Genomic DNA, 22558 nt, shown 5'->3' on the forward strand with positions numbered 1-22558 from the left:
ATTTTAAAGATTTTACTTATTTATTTGACAGGGAGAGACACAGCGAGAGAGGGAACACAAGCAGGGGGAGTGGGAGAGGGAGAAGCAGGCTTCCCGCTGAGCAGGGAGCCCGATGTGGGGCTCGATCCCAGGACCCCGGGATCATAACCTGAGCCGAAGGCAGTCGCTTAACCAACTGACCACCCAGGCGCCCTATAATGATATATATTTTGATGATATTCAGTAGTAATGATTCACAACAGTTATGTATTTCTTACTGATTTATCTTTTCTAAAAAATAGACCATTGAAGCTTTGGGTCTTTAATTACATAATTACATAATTATATGTAATATAATATGTAATATATATAATATGTATATTATAATATATAATCAAGGAACATTTCCTATCTCTGAGTAGGGGATCCTAGAAACTGTTGCTGGGCTGGATTTCAGAATTTCTGTGGACTATAACTGTTATGTATCTTTGATCCTTCTCTCTCTTTTTTTTTAATGGGAGTGTCTGTTGTGGTTATCCTGCTGTTTCACTATTGTACGTTGTTGTATAGGGGATAGATAACTTGTCTTTTTAGATCACAGGTCTGTAGGTCAAGAAGAACTGCATCTAGACCAGTTGTAGATCTTAAAATTTTGAGCTTTGAGCATAATGTAGTGATTAGATTACACTTTGGGTTGTATCGGGGGGAAGTGAGTGTATTTTGCCTGTTGGAGGGATGTGAATAATCGTGGCCAGACATCAGGGTGTGCTAGATTGTTTGCAGAATTGGCCACAGTTATTTCCCTTTCGTCTTCATGGCCCTTTGTAATGTAATTTTGCAGAATTTCCCATCAGAAGTTAGAGTCAATTTTTCTGTCCCTCAAGTCTGGGCTGGCCTTATAATTTGCTTTGACCAACAAAATGCAAAGTGTAATCATGTTCTGGGCTTGGACCTGAGGAGGCCTTGCATGTTTCCCATTGCTTTCTTAAAAACTTCCTACTATTTCCATATAAGAAAGCATAGGCTATCATCCTGTAACATGTGTGACAACATGGAGCAAACATGGGCTGTCCCAGCAGAAACCATCCTATAATTAGTTAGTTCCCAGGCCACCTGACAGCTGATCGCAGATGCATTAGTGATGCCAGCTGAGAAGAGAACAACTGGCTGGCTGAACATAATCTAAATTGCTTACCCACAGAATCATGAGCTAAATGTTGTTTTACCTCAGTGAGCTTTAGAGTGGTTTGTTATACAGTAAAATTTAACTGATAAATTCTTCTACTGGTTCTCTTTCACTTTTTCAAAGACCTTCTAGAATACAGTGTCCTCATCAAATTCAGTAAAAATGAAATTACTTTTGAAACTCTTGCTATGCATGAACAGTGAAGAATTCACACACATTTACTTTTAGTATCAGTTGAATATTAACATATTATTATTTAGATTTCATCCCACTTATTTAACTGATAAAAATGTTTCCCCACAAACTGTTTGTATCCCACTTTTTTTTATTACCAAATAAATATTTTTATTGATTATTCAATTGGGTAAAATTTTTCTCTACATATTTTTTTAAGCGAGGAGTTAATGGGTTGTTTGTTTTCTTAGTCCCTTTATGTCTTAGGGTGTCTTCCAGGAGCTTACGTGCACAAACAATCTTACAACATAGTCACTTTTTCTTAAAACTCTATAGACATTCCTTCACTCTTCTAGTGGCCAGTGTCTGAGAGGAGAGTGAGTTTTATTCATTTTTAAAAATTTGATTCCATGTATTCTTCCTGAATATTTATAGGCTTTCCAAAACCCCTTCATCCCTGAAATGATTTTTCCTGGTGATTGCTAAGCATGGGTCTCTATTCATCAATGTTGTATACAACATCCCAAGCTTTTTTGAATTACAGGCTCAGATCTTTTTTATTGTTCAGGAAAGTGTTCTTCCCTTCATTGATTATTGCTTTGACTCCATTTGTTCTCATTTGTCCTTGAAAATAACTGTTTTTTTAAGTTGGATTTTTTTGTCTGTTATCTTTGCTTTAATAATTTTCCTATTTTTGCACATATTTTTCTCATTCTTGGACAGCTTCTTTGGTTTTTCTTCTAATTCAATAATTCCATTTTTAGTATATTTCATAGTCAAGGAGTCAGGAATCCGGGCATGACTTAGCTATGTCCTTCATCTCAGAATCTCTCATAAGAGTGAAATCGAGGTGTAAGCTCGAGCTGCATTCTCATCTGAACTCTCAATCAAAGGAGGATCTGCTTCCGAGATTACTTGCATGGTTGTTTGGTAGGATTCAGTTCCTCAAAGGCTGGATGCCTCCCTCAGTTCCATGTCATGGGGGAACCACAATATGATAGCTGTCTTCCCTCAGAGTAAGTGAGAAAGAGAGCTTGAATGCCCTAGATGGAGCCAAAGTCTCTTCATAACCTAATCTAGGAAGTGACCTTTTATCACTTTTATTATATTCTCTTTGTTTAAAGTGAGTCACTAAATCCAGTCTACACTCAAGGGGATGGAATTACTCAGAAGATTACAATACCAAGTAGCAGGGATCACTGGGGCCATCTTGGAGGCTGCCTGTCACAGGAATTTTGCTTAGCCACACAGTATTACCCCCTCCATCTTCTCTGCCTTCCATATTTAGTCAGATATAATCTTATTTCTAGGGTTTCTGTTGGTGACTATTAGGACTCTTAATAATATTCTCAAAACTTTGTTTTGTAGTCTATTACCTTTAAACAATTTCTCTTTCCTCTGTGCTATTTAATGTGAAGACAGCTGGGTTCCAACACTTACATTGGGTCTCTTCCTGTTTCCACATCTCAAACTGTCAGTATTAAATTAGAATATAAACATTGTCAAGGTTCATAGGATTTATGCTCTATTCTAGAATTAAAATGATATCTTCTGTGTCTTGTCAGTGGGTTGATTCTGTGAAATAAAGATCAGTAAACAGAGATTATCATACCACAAACATGTAAGATGATTCACTGAAGAAACTACTCTGGGAAATTGTATTCTTTCTTAAATCATTTTTATTCCTCTATCTTCTTCTTTCCCTTCCACTCCCCTCCCCTCCTCTCCTTTCCTCTTTTTTTCTTCTCTCTTCTCTTATTTCTCTTTCTGAGTCCTGTTATTTGGATGTTGGACCTCCTGGGACTTGTTTATATCTCCTATCATTTCTCTCTTATTTTCTACTTTTTGGATTTTGTTTTGTTTTGGTTTTGCTCTTTATTGTGGGAAATTTTCTAAACCTTATCTCTCAACTTTTGTCATGTATTTTGGCAATCTGCATTTTCATTTTTGAGATTTCTTTCCTACTCCATGTACCTACAACATTTGATATAAATATATAAAGTAAATAGTTGAAAAATACAAGCCTACTAAATTCCTATGATTTATTCAGTTTAATCAGTGAAAAAGACACAGGAAAAAATGTGTACATTTTATGTCATGTCCTTTTATATACTTGAATAATTCCACCAGTATTTAAAATATAAAGCTCACTTTTATGTCTTAAAGGAGCGATTTAGAGGTTCAGAGCTTTTGCCTGTTTGCTTTTCTTTGCAAATTCACCGTGGCTGGAATTATCACCTCCATTCTAATAACTTTTGAATGAATCTATAACTTTGTCTTTATCTTGTAGTCTGGCTCTAGTTTTGCATTCCAGCAACCTACAGCATATTTTCTACTGCCTATCTTGTTACTTAAAATTGACATGCCCCCAAGCAAGACTCATCATCTTTGCGCCACCATTCTTCCTGTCATATTAGCTCAAAACCTTATGAAGTCAGTATGATTTTCAAAGAGTGAAAATTCAAATGTGTAAAATATAACATTCTTTATTTTCCTATAATGAAAATGTAATTATATTTTCACCTCATGCATTATTCCCTCTCATAGTAACAAAGCAACCCAATCACTTCTAGGAAAACTCAGTCGCTTTAATGATTTCTTAATTGTTAAACTCAATCAAATTCAGTGATCTCCCAGTAATGCATATTTAATATTTATGTTATATACTTATCTACATATTTATATTATATTTTTACATATTTGGTATTTCCTACTCTTTTTCCCTGCACTGCAGAGGATGCATTATTGGTGGCAGGGGTCTCTGTCTCAGTCTTGATCTGCCCCAAACTTCCATTGGCTGAGATTTTTAATCCTCTGGACATCAGCTTTGGTTATCAACCCATCAGTTCTTTCTTTTGCTGAGATTTTTCTGGGGGTACCACCACGGTGTGTGAACTGAGGGTCCAGTGTCACTTTCTGCTGCCATATTTTTTTATCACCATGTCTGATACCCCTTTGGGCCACCAACTCTCAAATAACTTTTAATTTCTTGAGGACCCCTCTGCAGGGTTGTCAAGATATAGGAGCATCATCAAGACCTGTGTGCCTGAGATATCACAAGCCTTGATGCATCTTGGGGGGCAAAAAAGGAGGATACCCTTCCACTCTATCCTTGGGTCCCTAAGAATAAAGGAGAGTTATACATCTTTCTGACTCTTTTTGACCCACAGAACTTAGGAATGTGGAGGCAGAGAAATGGGGATAGACAGTGTCCCAAGTCCGTATTCTGAGTGTCTAAGCCCTCTTATTCCCACCTAACTTTCTTCTTCCTTTCCAGGGAGAGTATACATGGAGGGAGGGCAGAAAAAAACTTTCTTAACAATTTTCTTTGAGAATCTTTGGTGTCATATTCACAGTGCAACATTATTATTATTATTATTATTAATTATTCATTTAAAGGAAAGGATTTGGTGTCTTTTTTTCCTCTTATACTACTTTGACATCTTAAATAGAGCAAAATCTGCCTCGTGCCCCTAGACCATTTTCAAGTGGGATGGGGGTTAATGTACACGTGGAAAAAACCCATCAGTTTGTATTTCCCATTGCCTATTAAATTTGGATTTATCTTTAATTCCTTCTTCTTCTTGGCTCCTATATCCAAGATCCAAGACATCTCTTTTCTCTAAAATACACTTCCCTATTTGTGCCTTCCTTTCAATTCTGATAGCTCTTGACCTAATGAAGACCCTGTCAAATACCAGGATTACTGAAATGGCTTCTCAGCAGACCTCAGTGACTCAAGTCTTGCAATTGGAATCCATCTTTTGTATTGTTGCTGGAATGGTTTTCTTTAAACACCGCTTTTATCATTTCATCCTTAATTTAAAAATCTACAGTGGTTACCCACTAGGTCAAGTCCAAAATATTTTACTTGACTTCTGGGCTGACTCTAATAGGGATTCACTTCATCTGTAAAACCTTGTTTTTCCCAGTCTCGGCAAGAATTTTTCAAGTTGGTTTCCTTATTTTCCTTTATTAGTCATCCTAATTTTTTACCTTTTAATTAAATTTAAATTTGATTTAATTTACATCTCTTTCCAGTAATGTCAGCCCACTTTAATTTCTTGTTTCCCCAATTTTAACCATCTTTCAGGACCCAGTTCAAACCTCACCACTTTTCCTGATATCTCTTCCCCAATCAGAAACAATTCACACTGCTCTCTTGCCATGGTTCCCAAACTTTCCTGAAGATTAGAATCACCTGGAGGTGGGAGTGCTTTTTTAAAAATTCCAATGCCTGGGTTACACCCCATACCAAATAAACCAGAATGCCTAGGGGTGGGAGCCAGCCCTCAGGGTATTTTAGACCCCCAGGTGATTTCAGTGTGCAGTCAAGGTTTGGGAATCACTGCTTTTGGTTTGCTGTAATGTGTGTCAGCTGCACCTTAACTTTGTATTTGGCTATATTTGGTCTAATATTGGTCTCCAGTTGTTATTATTATCATCTGTTGTTGTTATTATTATTATTGTTATCCACGTAGACTGTAATATGCCAGTGGAAAGCAAACACGTTTTATGCTGATTAAAGGATAGACTGTTTGTTGGTGTTCCATCCAGATCCTCTTGTATATCTTTCACCTATCTGTTGGCCCCTCCCGCAGCCTTGGCATGGATTTAATTCCAGTGACCAGCACCTGCCCTTCTTTGCCAGGCCAACCTCAGGCTCCTCATGTCATGAGTCATGTGCTTGGGAATATGTAAGCCCAGCAGCTCCTTTGCTTTGTTTGGATGGTTGTCAGAGTTTCCTGCAGGATTGAGGGTACCCTCCATGGGACCTAGTTTGAAACACATCCTTGCATGGCTTCTTGCTCTTCTGCTTACCCTTCTCCCTTACTGATTTCTCTTGCAAGCTCCTTCTTAATAAATCACTCGCTCATGAATCTTCATCTCAGAGTCTGCCTCTTGGGAACCCAACCTAAGATACTTATCTTTCGTTCAAAGCAGAGCGCTGAGCACATATAAAATTCAATGAAGATTTATTAGAACAGGGATTCTTGATATATGAAATAGAAACACAATTTAATAAAACCTTAGTTGAAGGTACTGAAATACAATATATTCGGGGGTTCTCTATAGAGTTACATATACTTTCTTAAATGTAATTTTAAAAATCTTGGACATACTGAAATCTCACTAGAGGTAGGAAATATGGGCTAGGTAAAATTTTATTAACAATATTTATAAAAATACCTGAGGAAGCGTTTGGGACCATGCAGTGTAGTATCAAGGCAACTGTATGTTATTGTTTTATCACAGAATGGGAGACCCTGCATTTAATTGCATATGACACATGTTGAGAGGAGTTTTTTTCCTATTGACTTGGGCCTGAGAATTTGCATTTCTCACAAGTTCCCAGTTTGGCCTCATAACATTGGAGTCAGAGGAGAGGGGTCAGGCTAGACCCCTGTGCATCACATCTCACTAGCTTAGACTGGGTAAAATTTTATATATATTTTTTGAATCATGTAGATGATCAAACATTGACGGAATCTGCCTGAGATATTCAGAGTCAGAAAAGCAGCAGTCAACCAATCACATTTGGAGCAATGATTAGAAAAAATAAAGTTGCATCTTGTTAATGTTTAGCTGAATGTTCAGTGAATAGTTACCCTTAAACTATGAGCTCACCTAGAACGGAGTTCTACGCCAGTGAGTAGACTTTTAACATCTTGAATTAAAAATTTTTTTTCCTTTCTTATCTCTTCTCGGGGCTAGCAGCAGTGATTTAGCATCTCTCTTTTCCTTCTTAGTCTGTCTCTTCCTGGGGTCCATAATAGAGAATCGAGAATTCAGTTTATCCAACTGTTTAATAAGGTATGTGGTTAGGTGAATCATTACATGAATTATATATACATATACATATATATAATCATATGAATTTTACAAGTTATGCAGAACTTGATCTTCTTTTTCTTATTTTCACAATTATTTATCAGTTATTATAAGGAAGTTTCAGACATTAGCATATAAAGACAACACATGAACATAACGTTTGATATAATTTCCCCGTTTTCACTACCTATTCTTACTAGTGTGTTCTGGAAAAGCTATTTGTACACATTTCTCTGTGCATGCAGGTTTCTCAGCTAATGGCTTTGCTCTGTTTTCATAGAACACATTATGCATGATTGCAAAAATGTCCTTCACATAGCCACAATTTACTTTTTGTTTACTTGCCCTCCTGGGTTGTATCACAGTTAGCAAATGATGAGGCCCTCTTCCTGTCAAAAAGTAAACCAGTACCATTTTAGGCTGTGGTGTAAAACAAGATTCCACTAGATGGCACTATTGGAATGCAAACCAATATATCTTTCGTTGCTATGTCTCTATAAAACCCTCAGTTTGAAATCTATCGTAGCTTGTCATTTGGCTTGGGAATCAGGTCTGCTTCCTGCTAAACTAAATGGATTGAGATGATTTGATATTTGGGTAAGAGACCATGCATTTTCAGAGGCCCCTAGAGGACATAGGTCAAACAATGAAGAAGACTTTTTTGGTCCAATCTTCATCCAAACCACTTCTTTGCTGGTATTTTTGGTTCCTTTATGCTAGGCCACTGGTATCTACAAACAGTCTCAAAGTGACGTCATCTTTCGACCCTGGCTGCTGCCCCAGTCTATGTGTACTTCACCCAGTCTTGTCTCAGCTGGACTTACTAGATTACAAACTGTTAGCAGTTAACTAATTTTTTACAGTTTGTCCAGTGGTCCTCAAAGTTGCAGTCATTGGACCAGCAACATCACCTGGGAGTTTGTTAGGAATGCAAATTCTCAGGTCCAAAGCCAGATCTGCTGAATTGGAAACTCAGAGAGTGGGTCCCAGCAATCTGGATTTTCACAAGCCCACCAGGTGATTCTAATGCACGTTGAACTTGAGAAATGCTGTATTAAATCCTTCCAGGTAACAGAACTCTTAACCCCATTGAGCTAACCTGTCTCCTGAAAGTCCTTAAAAAACGAACTTTGAAGGCAGACAGGTGGATGAAAAATGTTTGAAGGTGAGTGTGTATTCCACTCTGTCTACAGAGAGTGCTAGCTCTCCCCTCCCTTCAGGTTCTGCCTGTCACCACAAACCCCCCCCCCCCCCAGCACCGCAGAGGGGGGATATTAAGCTTGTGTGTCTAGTGTGTAAATGAAGTGGAGGGTATGATTGTCATTCGTGTTTCTTTTTGGAGAAAGAAGTGTGAGATGGCCAGGAAGGCCGCCAGATGGCAGCCTTGTTCCTGCGCTGTTTGCATTTCTGAAAGGCAGTTTCTGGCTCTTTTACTGTAGTCAAAAGAAAGGCGATCCAGTGGTAACGGTCGTTTATGCGCTGGGCAGTTTGTGTCTCCCTCTGCTGCAGCGTGAGTCAAGCGGGGGCGGGGGTTGATTAGTGGGTCAGAGAGCTGCCATAGAAGACTGCTTCTACTGTTGTTCCCATTTCACTGCATTAACATGGGGATGCTAGGAAGATTCAACACCCCGAGGCTGGGGCTCATCAACTAAGCACGGTCGGCTGGCTCAAACAGGTGCCCGGAAAGCTCTGCCTTCAGTCCTTTGATGAACGCTGAGTACCTGCACTTACAAATCACTGGGGACTCTCCAGTCTCCTAATGCCGAGGCTTCACCCTATCCTCAGGGATAGCTCTGCACATCGGTACAGTTTTATACCTTACCGGGTGATGAGAATGTGTACCTAGGACTGGGAACCACCGTGTTAAATAGGTTGAGGTTCAATTTGTGGCAAAGTTGTTGCAGTGGAGAAACCTTGGTGGTTGCCTCATACCCCAGAGTAAACTTCAGCAGTGGAGGGTTTGTTGACTCGGCCAGTTTTGATATTCAACAGAAGGGTATCACTCTCCTTCTCCAACCTCCTTCTCCTCGTTCTTTCTTTTATTTCTTTCTTTCTTCTTTCTTCCTTCCTTCCTTCCTTCCTTTCTCTCTCTCTTTCTTTTTTTGGTGTGAAGACTGAAAATCCAGAATTGTGGCCACAAATTGGGGCTACTTAAAGGGAAAATTCTGACCAAAAACATATAATCAATGTTGTGAGTTTAAAGCATTATAAACCACAAAAACTCCCTTTTTTTTTTGCCTTTGGCCACACATTCTTAGATGCCCCCAGGCCACAATCCCTATTTTAAAGGATACAATAGGAAAGAAGAAATTACATCAGGCTTGATTCATCTCATTACCTCATGCTTATTAGACAGAATGAAAACATTTATAATGATGTTAAAATTCTGTAGAACTACTTGTTGGAGTTGGAAGTTGTTCCCTAATACCAAACTCCTTTTGTATTGAACGATGTGAGTTTCATGAAACTGTACATGCAAATAGTTTTTTCTGTATTTAATCTGGAAAATTTCCATGTGAAATTCTTAATAATAGGTCATGAAATCTGGAATGAAACATAGTTGTGGCATGTGAAATATGAGATATGGTTCAACTTTATATAAATGAGGCTAAGTTTTATTCTTTGTTACCTAAAAGCCATCTCCAGAAATCCCAGTGTTAGTGATACATTATTAATCATCTAGACCATCCTCTTTTGAAATCTACGTGTTACTAGAAGAAATAATTTGTTCGGTCCTTACTTGGCAAAAGTTTATCAAGTTGTCCTCTGTTGGTAGAGGTTGGGTAAAAAAAGTTGGGAAACTCAGGCAAAGGGAGCCAATAAATAAAGAACAGACTGGAGAAAAAGAGAAGTAAATTAAAGAATGGGGACTAGAGGGAGTTTTATTGTCCATTTTGACTTAAGGATAGGTCAGGGCCCAAACTTTGGAAATTTGGAAGTAGCTTATTTGTAGAACTGATGCTCTGACTGTTTCCAAGTGATACTTCATTGGTTTGTGGGTGCTTTAGAGAACAAAAAGGCTGTGGACATTACAGTAAGGTGTCTTGCATTCCAGACAGGTTTTCTGGATTCTAGAGACCTCTCACATTACTCTAGAGGTGTCCAAGATAGTGTGACCTAGTCATAATTTAAGCGATCTCCTGCAATTTGAACCAACATTGGTCAGGAAGCAGTGAACTTTTGAAATCATGGTTTAGATTCAGCGTACATTTAAATTCAACATTCATGGACTCCCTGACCGATGTTAAGCACTTCCGTCTGTGAGGGATCAGCTAAGGGTCGAGAGACCTACATAGTATGGAACCTAATTTGCCGTTTAATTGGTAAACCTCAATTCCTATGGCACTATAAAAATTTTAGGCATCAGCGCCTGTCTGTCTAAAGACATACACATATTCAATTAGTGGGAAGCCAGATCATTTGTTTCAATAGCTGCTTTTATTTTCTGTTGTTGATATGTTAAAATAGTTAAACACTTGCATTCATCTCATCCTATTAAAGGGACTCCATCAGGGAACAGGGAGGTAACATGTTTGGTGACAGCAGGCGTAGTCACCCTGCTGTGAGAATGAGATGAATAATGTTTTTTAATCTTACATCTATTGACTTTCTCCTTTTAAAATGTATACACCATTACTTAAAGGAGCTACAGCAGACTATATTTTGTTAACAGTTTGTCTTTTTCATATCTTCGTTATTAAATCAAATGGTACATTTACTTACATGGTTCTACATAAAATAAAATTGCTGCATGACATTTCTTATTGTTTATAATTCCCATTTTGAAAGATCTAGTCACGCATTCTTGAAATTCTATAAATGCTTTCACTCTTCATACTAGTACTTTTCATTTTTCTTTCTTGGCTATTTGGCTGCCAGATCTTCTCCCATTTTAAGCATTATCTTGCTTATGTTATGTGATTTACCTGCTATTTGTCAAAACAATTTTTAGAATGACATTTTCTAGTTTCCCATTAGAGCACAGCATGAAGAAAAAATGGATATAAAGATCATATTGGTGAATATTTTCATTAGACAAAGCCATTTTGTGAAAATTCAGAATTCTAATAAAAAACAATTTGAGAAAATCGATTGCTTCATGAATTTAAGAAGAACCAATATTATCCTAAGATAATACTTTGTTGGAAGCATGGTATTTCCTTCAAAAAGACTGTAGCTAAAATGTAATTTCTTTTATATCCAGACCGATTTCCTGTAGATCTTGTTCTTGTGGATCATGATTAATTATATGGCTCATGCAAGTCAGAAATATTCCATTTTAGGATTATTCAACAATTAGTCTTGAGTCTGGTGTAGTGTTTGATAATCTGTGGTGTCACAAGAGCATTCTTACTAAGTAGTAGCTCACTCAAGAAATTAATTTGCTCTCACTGTTTCCCCTGGTAGAAAAAAATGTTTGGCCACCTTGATTATAACTACCCTAAATACTAGTGAATGACTCATTGATTCAGATAGACATTTCCCCCACTTTAAGATCTCTGAAATTGGGATATAGCTAATAGTCAAAGATATTGTACAATTATAATTGGTAGTGTTTTATTCTTTCTTAGTGACATAGAATAATTATGCATCATGCAATCGATGGCATCATAGATTTAAATGACATAGAACTAAATTAAATGTGGAATTAACAGTGATTTAAGTTTTATATTTCCAAGGGGATTTAAAAACAGTTTTTGCTTTTATGATTAATTGTGCAGTCAAGATTCTTATACCATTTTTATATACCAAAAGCCCAAAATATCCTGAGTGTGAGGAAATAGAGAACAATATATAGTGAAAATTCATCATAGTTTAGGACCAATCTAGGCATATTGCTGAGGATATTGACTACTTCCAGTTCTCACCTAATTTGTTTTAAACAAGGTTTTCAAGTAATTGCTATCAATTGAATTTTTTTTTTATTTTCTCTAAGCATGAGATTATAATTTGGTGTTCTGTCCTGGATCTTTTATAAAAATCATAAAACATTAAAATTGATTATGAAAATAAATGAGGAAATCTTTCATAGATATGTAGGCTTTTACAGGTATGAATTGGGTATTAAAAATTATTTGGTAAGTGACTTTGAGCTAGTTAATATAGAGCTAAAATGGTGACAGAAACATGATATATACAGGTATATATGCCATTAGAAGGGGTGTTTCCTGCAAGGGTAGACTGCCTGAAGCTTTGGCAGATGAAATCTGGACAAGAGTCTTCCTTTTCTGTGTAGCATGCATAGAAATTCATCATTGTTCCAGAAATCTTAAAACTGCTTTCAAGATAAGGATCATTTCTTCTTAAAGTTTTTTTTTTTCCTTGTAGGTAGAGTGTTTATTGGATGCCTATGAAAATCTTTTATGATAATTTCTGAAGGAGCATTTCTAGCATGAGTTCTCTTGTGACCCCTTCTTCTTCCATCCCATTGAGAAATTAAACTCTAATTTTTTTCTAATTTCTATTAGCTCCTTATGTGTGCAGCTTTTATGTGCAAAGGCCAGGGTAGTTACAATTGATTGATCCATTTTTTAATAATACTGAATGTGTCCTATGTGTCAGACACTCTTTTTGGCACTGAGGATACAGCAGAGAACAGAAGAGGTAAACATCTCTGTATAGAATTTACCTTCTAGTAAAGTGAGGTCAGCCCTAAACTTCATAGTATGTGGGATGGGAGGTGCAGGGTGAGAAAAGTTCCATTCGTAAATAGGGTGAGTGAGGTAGATCTCATCGAGAGAGTGACCTTTGGGCAAAGACAGGAACACAGGAAGGGAATAAAAAGAGGGTTCTAGGATAAGGAAATAGTGAGTGTGGTACAAAGGCCCAGGCAGGAGACCCTACTGCTAGTGCTCAGAGAGGAGTGGGAGGAGTCATGGAAGTGAGGGAGGCCAGATTTTGCATGGACATTGGGTTTTGCCTTAAGGGAAATGGGGGAGTCACTGGAGGGTTTTAGCTGCAGAATGGCATGATCCACTGTCCTTTGAAAAGTGTCACTGTGGCTGATCATAGGAGATTTTATTGTCACTTTAGCAGTCTTACTTATGATGATAAATGTTGCATAAGTGGAGAGGTCATAGTTAGGTCAGCATTTTTGAGTGAAGCACAGAGCATTGTGGGGGGAAATGTTCTAGTGTCTGGGACACAAAATATTCCTACCCACCAACAGCCAACCTGCTTCAGGAACTATATTAAGGTCCTGAAGGAGAGTGACTGTAAGTTCTGTTTTTATTGCAGCCTCACACTTTGGGCCTGTGTGTGCTCAGTGACATGCCCTGTCTACCTCTTTGCAGATTGACACTGGATGTAAAAAGCCGAGGTCCCATGTGACCAATGGCATACATGTCAAGGCCAAGTCTTCATAGTCCAGATATGATTGGTAAACAACTCAACAAAATTATTCAACCCCTATACTGGATCTTATTCTCAGTGCTGGGAATATGAGAATAGGTAATGAATGGCTTCTTCCTCAATGAGCTCATGCCCTGGGGAAGATCTAAGAGAGTTGTGTGTTGAGATTTTTGCTGTTTTTACCAAACAGGAAGCAGAAATACAATTAATTCTGTTCCATTCAGTTTTCTTCTGTGAGACTATTTCCTCTTGGCTTCTCTTTTTTAATTTTTAAAAATCTTTTAAAGATTTTTTTAAAATTAGGTACTTCATTTAAGACAATATACAAATAGAATTTTCCTACAGAATCTCAGGGAATATCTTTTATCTTTTCATAAATGTGCTTAGTCAATCTAAATGGTTAACTGTGTAAGTAGTAAGGTTAAATTACTTAACATTTATGTGGCCCCTTCTATGCGATGGCTAGACTGTGCAGACTAAAACTGGTATTCCTCATTATGCTTCAGTGAAATCAAATCTACATTTTGTCTTCAAATACTTTTGTTTCCTAAAAATAAGTATGGGAAAAAATTAAGATTATTTGGAAAATATGGGTAAACTGTTTTCAAGTAATTAACCCTGCTATGGGTTGCTTTCTTAGCTATGTTACTCTGTGTGGTTCTGCCTAGGGTAACACAATATTTTTGCCACCTGGTAACCACTTAGTGGCTTGCTGTCTGTCAAATTGGAATCATTAATCTAAGATCCACAAAACACACTGACCTCATCAAGAACTATCAGCCACATTAATCACATGGTGAGCAGTAATTAATACCCTTGCTGCACATCTCAGCAGATGCCAAGTGGTAACTGTGCCCAGAGACAGAGACATTTGGTGGGTGGTCTGAAGGTGGTATTCTTTTAGGATGAATTGAGACACATTGGTAGGAAACTCGCTGCCCAAATGAATGAGAAAATCAGATTCCTTACTTGTCTAGTCTTGAGCACACCCAGTGGTCGTACAGATTTCCTTGATGGCCCTAAGTAAAGCTGATCATCTTTCCTCTGTGTTACTGCAGTATCTTTGACCTGTTTCTCTGAATGCAGTTATCATAGAGGTTTTTTAGTAGGCATTTCCCCCTCCCTTATTAATATGTGAGCACCCAGAAGGCTGAATATATGTTCTATTTATATTTCTAACTCTGGACCAGCACAGCTCCTTGCACTTGTCACTGTATCATTAGGTACCTATTAAATGAATGATTGAATATGCACATGAATATGCAATATATGCAAACAAACTATGAGGAAAGCATGTCCTTCTCAGGGGTAGACCGATGGGTGTCATGTTCATATCCTAGCAGTATGTTGGGCACCGAGAAGATGCTCGGTAAAGTCTCACTGAATGTATGCACTTCTTGCAAAGACTTCAGTAGGATGCCTCTCCCCTGGGACTGCTGCTGATCCTGTGCATGTTGGTAAATGGGGTCAGCTGTCAAATGAATTTTTAAAAGACCTCTTTATTCAAGTAAAAGTATTTTGTAGAAAGTTAGAAACTATAAACAACAACAACAGCAACAACAAGCTTGGAAGGATATTTATTGTAAGGGAAAATATTTATGTTATTTTACCTAAAGAGAAGAACCAGCAGAAGTCCCCGATGTGTTTTCAGAATTCTCTGAGGACTTCTGATAAAGAAGGAAATACAAGGATCTGAAATACAATTTCCTTTCACAAACAGTTAAAAACCACACACACACACACAGATACAGGTACACACACACACACACACACACACACACACACACACACACACACACACACACACCTAACTCCAGAAAGGGTTATGTTAGAGTCTCATTTTTACTGTAGCTAATAATGACATCAAAATAAAATGAAATATACCTTCCTATTTCTGGCTAAAACAACAATAAATAAAAACAATTTTTTTATGTTGAAGGATTTATGTAGCTTATATTACATAAACCGTTTTTACCAGTGGAAATAGGTCTGTTATACATTAAATACGTATTAATGAATATATGAATTTATTAAAAAGTCTAATGGAGTTTCCTTTTTTTGTCTTCAGAGTGTACCATGTGAAAGGAAACTTTGAAATTCCCTTGTGATTTTACTGAGTTTAATTTTTAATGGAAAAAATGTTTAGCATGTATTGGCATATCTGGGGCTAGGTGAGTAGTGATCAGTGAAGAAAATATGTCTAATTTACCCTACCAACTTAAAGCACTCTAAAAATTCTAAACAAAAATGACAGGTAACCATGGTGAAAAGCTAACTGAGGCGGACTTTGGCATTCAGGACTCGTCTCTCTAATTTAGTGGCTTGTGCCTTTCTGACCTGCTGCTTCACTCACTTGATATTCTTATCAATTATTCATTCGTTTGGTTTCAGCCTGGCCCTCAATCTGATCATCCCATCATGTAGTCAGCTGGTCTGGTGTCTCTGCAGAGCTCATGGCCTCTACCTCCTTTTCTCCTGTGTGCAGGCCTGCTGCTTAAAACACTACCAAAGAGCAAACACTACCCTTCCCGTCCTTCCCACTGCATTGGCTTCAATTTGGGGTGGAAAAATACATCTGAAATAATTAAATTTAATAATTTATTTTCAGAATTAAAATGCGTATGTTCAAAATGGGTTGTTCGTCATAGTAAATCATTTCATCAATTTATTATTCTATCCTAGGTCCTTTTCATTTCTCTCTCTCTCCCCTTTTTTTTTGAGATGGGGGAGAGGAGCAGAGGGAGAGGGAGAGAGAGAGTCTCAAGCATACTCTGGGCTGAGCTCGTTGCTGCTGTGGCGCTCTGTTCCATGACCCTGAGATCATGACCTGAGCCAAAATCGAGTCGGAGGCTTAACTGACTGAGCCACCCAGGTACCCCCGTTTCATCAATTTAAAAATAGTCCTTCATTGCTGTCCATTTCACCACTTTTCACCTTTCTGAGCTCTGAGCTCTGTTTATCTGCACTCAGGGTTGCCCCCTCTGGCTTGTAACACAAAGCGCCCATAATATGGGCTCATTTTATTTCTTCACCAGCTTTAGGGAGTTTTTTTGAAAGGGTGAAAGTAACAGCACTTTAATTCATACAATCAAAATATGGAAAGCAGTTATTTATTTCTGTGACTGTGTCATGTGCCTAAACATTTTTATGTCGGAAAGTATATATCATCTGTATTTGTCTCATGAAAACATCCTGGAGACACTTAGCGTACCCTTTTACTAAACAGCAGTAGCGTAATAGTTCCCACCCCGAGAGGATGCTTTATCATAGCACACATATCTACGTATTGACCTTGGATTCATCCTAAAGAAATTTAAAAATGATCAGACCCACAGTTTATTTTCCAAGTATTCTGATAGATGATCTGGGCAAATACAGTTTCTCCAGTCATGTTTCAGCCTCCTGCCATTTATTTTACTGGATCGAAGCCTATCAATTGAAATGTATTGGCACAATCACGTGAAATGAGGTTTGGAGGATATTTGAGGAATGAAACTTGAAATTCAGTAGGGAAAATTGAGAGGATTATATTGAGTAAAGCCTAGTAAATGGTAGTATTTGAACTGAGCTAATAGACAATGGAACAAGAAAGCTATAAGTCTGACAAATTACTGTATAAAAAGGTAGTGAAAAAGCTGAGTTATCAGAATTTGGCACTGGTAGTATGTGGGTTAGCTGAAGAAAAATGCGTACATATGTGTATGGTTTTCCTACTCTTTCTAAAACACCACAAGGTGTTTTTGTAGCTGATCATGTGCATTATAGGTACATGATTAAAGGAAACTCTACTGGCGTTAATGCAAGAACAAGAAACCATTCATCATATGAAAAGATAAGCACTGCCTAGCCACGGAGTTGTGAATTTGTATATGAATGAAGCTATATCTGCAACGGATTGTCTGTTTAAAACAGAAAGCAAAACAACTTACTCAGATTCCTTTTTAACCCATACTGCTAAGGCATCGGTTTCAAACTCCAAGACACAGACGAGTGAGAAAAGTTAGCATGCGTAGTGTGCTATTATGGCATGTTATAGATTGGTAAACATACACTTATGTCGTAACAGTGAGAAAACTACTACGTGGGTATAGGACTTTCTGATTATGTATTTGTTTTTAGAATAAAACTTCTGAAGGACAGAATCATGTTTTATTTAATAATCCGAGTAAACCACATAAAGGGGACTGTGGAAAATTAAAGGAGAACAAATATTGAAGATTTTTCTGCCAACTGCAGCCTTTGCAGAATAAGTGTGAGCATTTCACTCGTGTACCACAGTAGTTGTAGGAGGGAGACATTTTAAAAGGAGGACAGGGCAAGGTCACGGAGCAAGGGTGTGGGGTGTGTGTGTGTGTGTGTCTTGGGGAGGGAGGAAGTGGGGAAAGGGCACGTAATAGAAGAAATACTCCCAGAGTTACTTCCCCTTACTGCCATTCTTTATGTCTGGATTCTTAGGACAGGCCAAATAATGTCTAACTTGCTGAAAAGAGAGAGAACAGAGAGATCAGTGGAATCCGAAGGGCAAGAAAAACCCCGAAAGGAAAACACAGATTCAAAAGCACGAGTAGGCCAGCAAACTATGTGGCTAGATTTGGCAGTATAGCTATGGGTGGTCAGAAAGTTCATGCCATGGAGCTAAGCACCATCTTGGGACAAGAGTGCTATTTCTTGGAACATCTAAACCACAGTCTGTACAAGTATCTGCGGACAGCATCAGAAGAGGAGTCTTGGTGAGATATCCTAGAGCACATAAGGAGTGGGTGAAACCATCCTCTTGGCCCAGATGATGACTCTGTACCAAGTGCGAACTGTAATGTATAAATGATGAGTTTGGTTTTCGTGACTGGTCGGGAAGGTTCTCCCATAGAGCAGTACACAGCAATGTATGAACATGGAAATGCAGAGGGACGGAGATAGATGAACAGTAAGAAGACAGTGGTAGTAACAGTTGAGCCCAGAGGCCTTGTCCATTAGAGACTGGATTTATGTAAGTACAGAGAAATTATGCAGCTTGTTATACTTAGAGCTTCTACCTCTATCAGAAGACCACCTTGATAAAAGTAAGAAAGATAAAAACAGAACCAGTACTAGCCCTAGGACTTTGAGGAGAGATTGTTAATTAAAAGAGACTCCCACCTGATAAGTAAATATTACCATTAATCATGTCTGTGCCTACATCAATCATTTAAGAAAGTCACCACCTTTGTTACCTTTTACAGCATTTTTCTTCCAAAGTTTATTTTTAAATTATAATTTAAATATTATGCCCCCAATCCGAAAACTCCATTCAAAAACTCTATTAATTTATAATACAAAAATAACTATTAATTTATAATATAAAAATATCTGACTCTGAATGAATACAAATTAATCACATGATTGATCAGTCATCTATTTTATTCATTTACTCTTCCACCTATCCATCCATCTATTTATCCAGCCAGCAAACATTTATTGCAAATAGATGGTGTACCTGACCCTAGAATAGAAGCATTTACAAGATCTTCTCCCTGCCCGGAGTTTACAAGTCTATAGATAAGAAAACCAACATTTAGTGAATGCAGAGAGATCAGTGTGCCAAGAAAAGCCTACATAAGGAAATGATGGAGGTCTCCTGAGTTAGTATACTGACACCCAAAATAAATGAAATAGTTTTTCTTACACCTTTACATTCTAGGCATAAATTACTGGTGTAGTCTGGTGGTTACATCCTGTCAAGGCTCTGGGTTTCTTCTATCTTGTTGCTTTGCCATCACCAGTGTGTTCCTTCATCCACATGGTCCACTGTGTTTCCCACCACCGTCTTCTTCACTCCAGTCAGCAGGAAAGGGAAAGTGGAGAAGTTGAAGCCACTCAGGATTCTCTTCCGAGCACAGCTCACAAGAAATGCAGCATATAAAGATTTCTGCTCACATAAGAAAATCCTTCTCATGGAGCTCAGTAATGGAACAGAAAGCTGGGGGTGCCTTTGGATACACAAGGATGGAAAATTTAGGGGATTGCTTCAATTCATGGGAGTTAAGAGAAAAATCTATCCAAAACAGATTATAGAAAAAAATTTATTTGTATTATGTGTTGTATTCCTGGTCCCTCTTTTTGCTGCCTCTTCAAGGCATTTCAGTAGACTTATATATTATTCTTTGATACTTTAGGTCATATGTTTTTTTTTTTTTTTTTTGGATGTAGTACTACACTGAGATAAGATTTGAGGCTGGGGTAAGAAGATACCATTTTATTTGAAGGACTTAGGATATTCCTCTTGCCCAAGTATTTTTTTGAACTTTTAAAGATCAATAAACTGAATAGATAGGTGCCCATATAATGAAATCTTGGGTCCTAGAGAAAAAATTCACCAAACTCTCTCCCCTGCCCAGTTTCCTAGAATCCATTTTTGGTAGATTAAGTAATGATTGACAATTCTCCAAAAATGTACCTGTTCCTTCCTCTGTGGAGTGACTTATTCAGTCTCTAACATTTTAGTGTACATTGATTTACATTTCAGTTATCTGATAACTGCAGAAAGGAGGGCCTGGGGACACAGGTGAAAAAACTCCCAGCCGAGGGGAGGTGTTTGAAGTAGGGGTAGGGTAAAAGTGGAAAAGTGGGCAGAGGAGAGGGTATCAAAGACAAATTTCATCTATTTGCTTTTTTGCCTAAGGCTGACTCAACCACAAAAACTTAAAAATGCAAATAACAAAAATTATGTTTCTCAAGGAAAACCTCCTTTATAGAAAGACTATGTTTGTTTGTTTGTTTTCCCATGTGGTATTACTTGTTAAGGCAAAGTTTTCTCTGGAATAAATGAAAGACATTTACCATATTTTCTCTAGGTATACTTCTAAGCCTTTCAACAAATATGAGAAAAGCTAGAAAGGAATGTTCCTTTCCTAAAAACCTATTTTTGTAGGATGGATTTAGAAATTCATCATGTTTGTCAAAATGTGACAATTATTTATCAAACTTGATAGACTTCAGGGCTGTTTCATGGTCTTATTTCATTTATTTTCTGTAAGCAATCCCTCTTCTTCTTTTGACAAATGAATGCAAACAACATTTACAAACTGACATATTTTTCCTAGAGCCATCATCATTGGATTTAATGATCACCAGTGATGACTTTTTTCCTTCATTTTTAGCCCTAATTCCACAATATAAATGGAACACAAAAGCAGGTTTGTGTGGCAAGCCCCATTTGAGGGATAAGTATAGTTCAGAGCCCTAGGGGGATGTCTTGTTTATAAAGCTTTTCCTTCCATTAACACTACCTGACCTTCAGGGTGGTCTTGCATAGCCCTCATGTGCCACAGATAACAGGCCTCAGGATGACTAAGACTGTATGTGTCACAAATCCTCGACAGCAGAAAACCCAAATTATCTTGTCACCATTTCACATAAATGAAATAGAAGCCCAAGATAAGGACAATGGCTGTTTTCCACAAGATGGCAGTGGTCTTTGTGTAAAGAATTGAAGCATAGCATTCACTGGGTCTGATACCAACTGTGACAAAATTTTGCCCTTGTGAATTTAATGCCTGTGAAAGCCCTGTCATGGTTGTTTTCTCTGCCAATGGGCTGAGTTCTGAAAAACAATTAGCTCTGTTTTCATTGGAGAGAAAAAAATGCTACATATATAATATAATGTTTTATATAATGTCTTTCTCTAAGGAGCCAAAAGTATTTTGCAGCTGTTATTTAATTAACTTCACACTATGCCTCTGAGGCAGGAAAAAGGAATTACTGTATATCCTATTTATCACAGTGAATTTAAATAATTTACTGATATCATTCATAGGGGGAAATGGTGGCACAGGGAATAAAACATTTGTTGAATTCTGGTGCATACCCCTAATCATTAAACCAAGCTGATTTTCTATAGAGGGTGATGTTTATAAATTTAGAGAAGACATTCTATATTTAGTCCATATTAAAAAATGAATTCCTCACAAATGCAGATTCCAAAACAGTGGTTTTCCCATTTTAATTTGAGTGCCTAAGTACTTTGTGAGTTTATTGCATAAGAATACTGGGGAGCTTTGAAGACACAAAATCCATGTCCCAGACAGTTTGCTTTAATAGATCTAGGAAGGGGCACGGACTTCCTTCTAGGAAGGAATTTGCTTGTTTTAAATGTAATCCAGGTGATTCTGAGACACTTTGAGATACTGCTCTACAAGCCTCAAGTAATATGCTGGAATGATAGAGAAATGGACCCAATTTCTGAAATTAAAAGAACATAATTTCTTCGGAGAAAGATACTCTATTACTTAAAAACTTGAAACATAACACTTTTCCTCAATTTGGAAGGGTAAATCCATAAGTGCAATTATTATGCCTTATACATAAGTTTTATTTAAAAATCAGTTAACAAAATTTTAAGCATAATTATTTTTAAACTGTACTGTCAGAAGAATAACTATAATGATTTTTTTTTTAATTAACACATGATTTGTCTTTCTCTTGAATTCAATGGTCACTTTTGCCTAGGCTTTAGTTACCTGGATTCTGGTCTATCTAGAATCTTGTACTCATAGGACTAGAAGGCACCCTAAAGATAGTCAGGTGCCAGGTGTAGTATAAAAGTTAACCCACTTCTGGTAGCATGAATCTGTTCTCCTTCTTCTGAGATAGAAATCATCCAAGTCTTTTTACTTGGTCTTATCTGCTTGTTAAGTTGGACCTATATTAGCTCTCATGATAGTTAATACAGTGGTAAACTTAACTGAATCACTGAGTTAACAGATGCCCCATTCCGAAGAGGTATGAGTCCATGATGCAGGATATTTGAGGGATATGATAAGAGACCGCATGAAGATGGCTGTGCAACTATAGGAACCCTTCCCTTGCATTTAGGGTACAGAAGGGTCAAGGATTGATTTGTGAAGAAGACTTTCACAGAGGGCTGTTGGTGTGCTGTGTCTCTTGAACCTGTCCACAAAGGGATGGTGGGATTCTGCCTTTTGTCAAGTCAAGAGAAAGTGTGATTTAAGGAGAAGGTAAAGACTTAATTTGAGCTTCTGACGGTTTGGTAAACATAAT

Source organism: Neomonachus schauinslandi, chromosome 3 (genome assembly GCF_002201575.2).
Source record: "Neomonachus schauinslandi chromosome 3, ASM220157v2, whole genome shotgun sequence".
Lineage (NCBI taxonomy): Eukaryota > Metazoa > Chordata > Mammalia > Carnivora > Phocidae > Neomonachus > Neomonachus schauinslandi.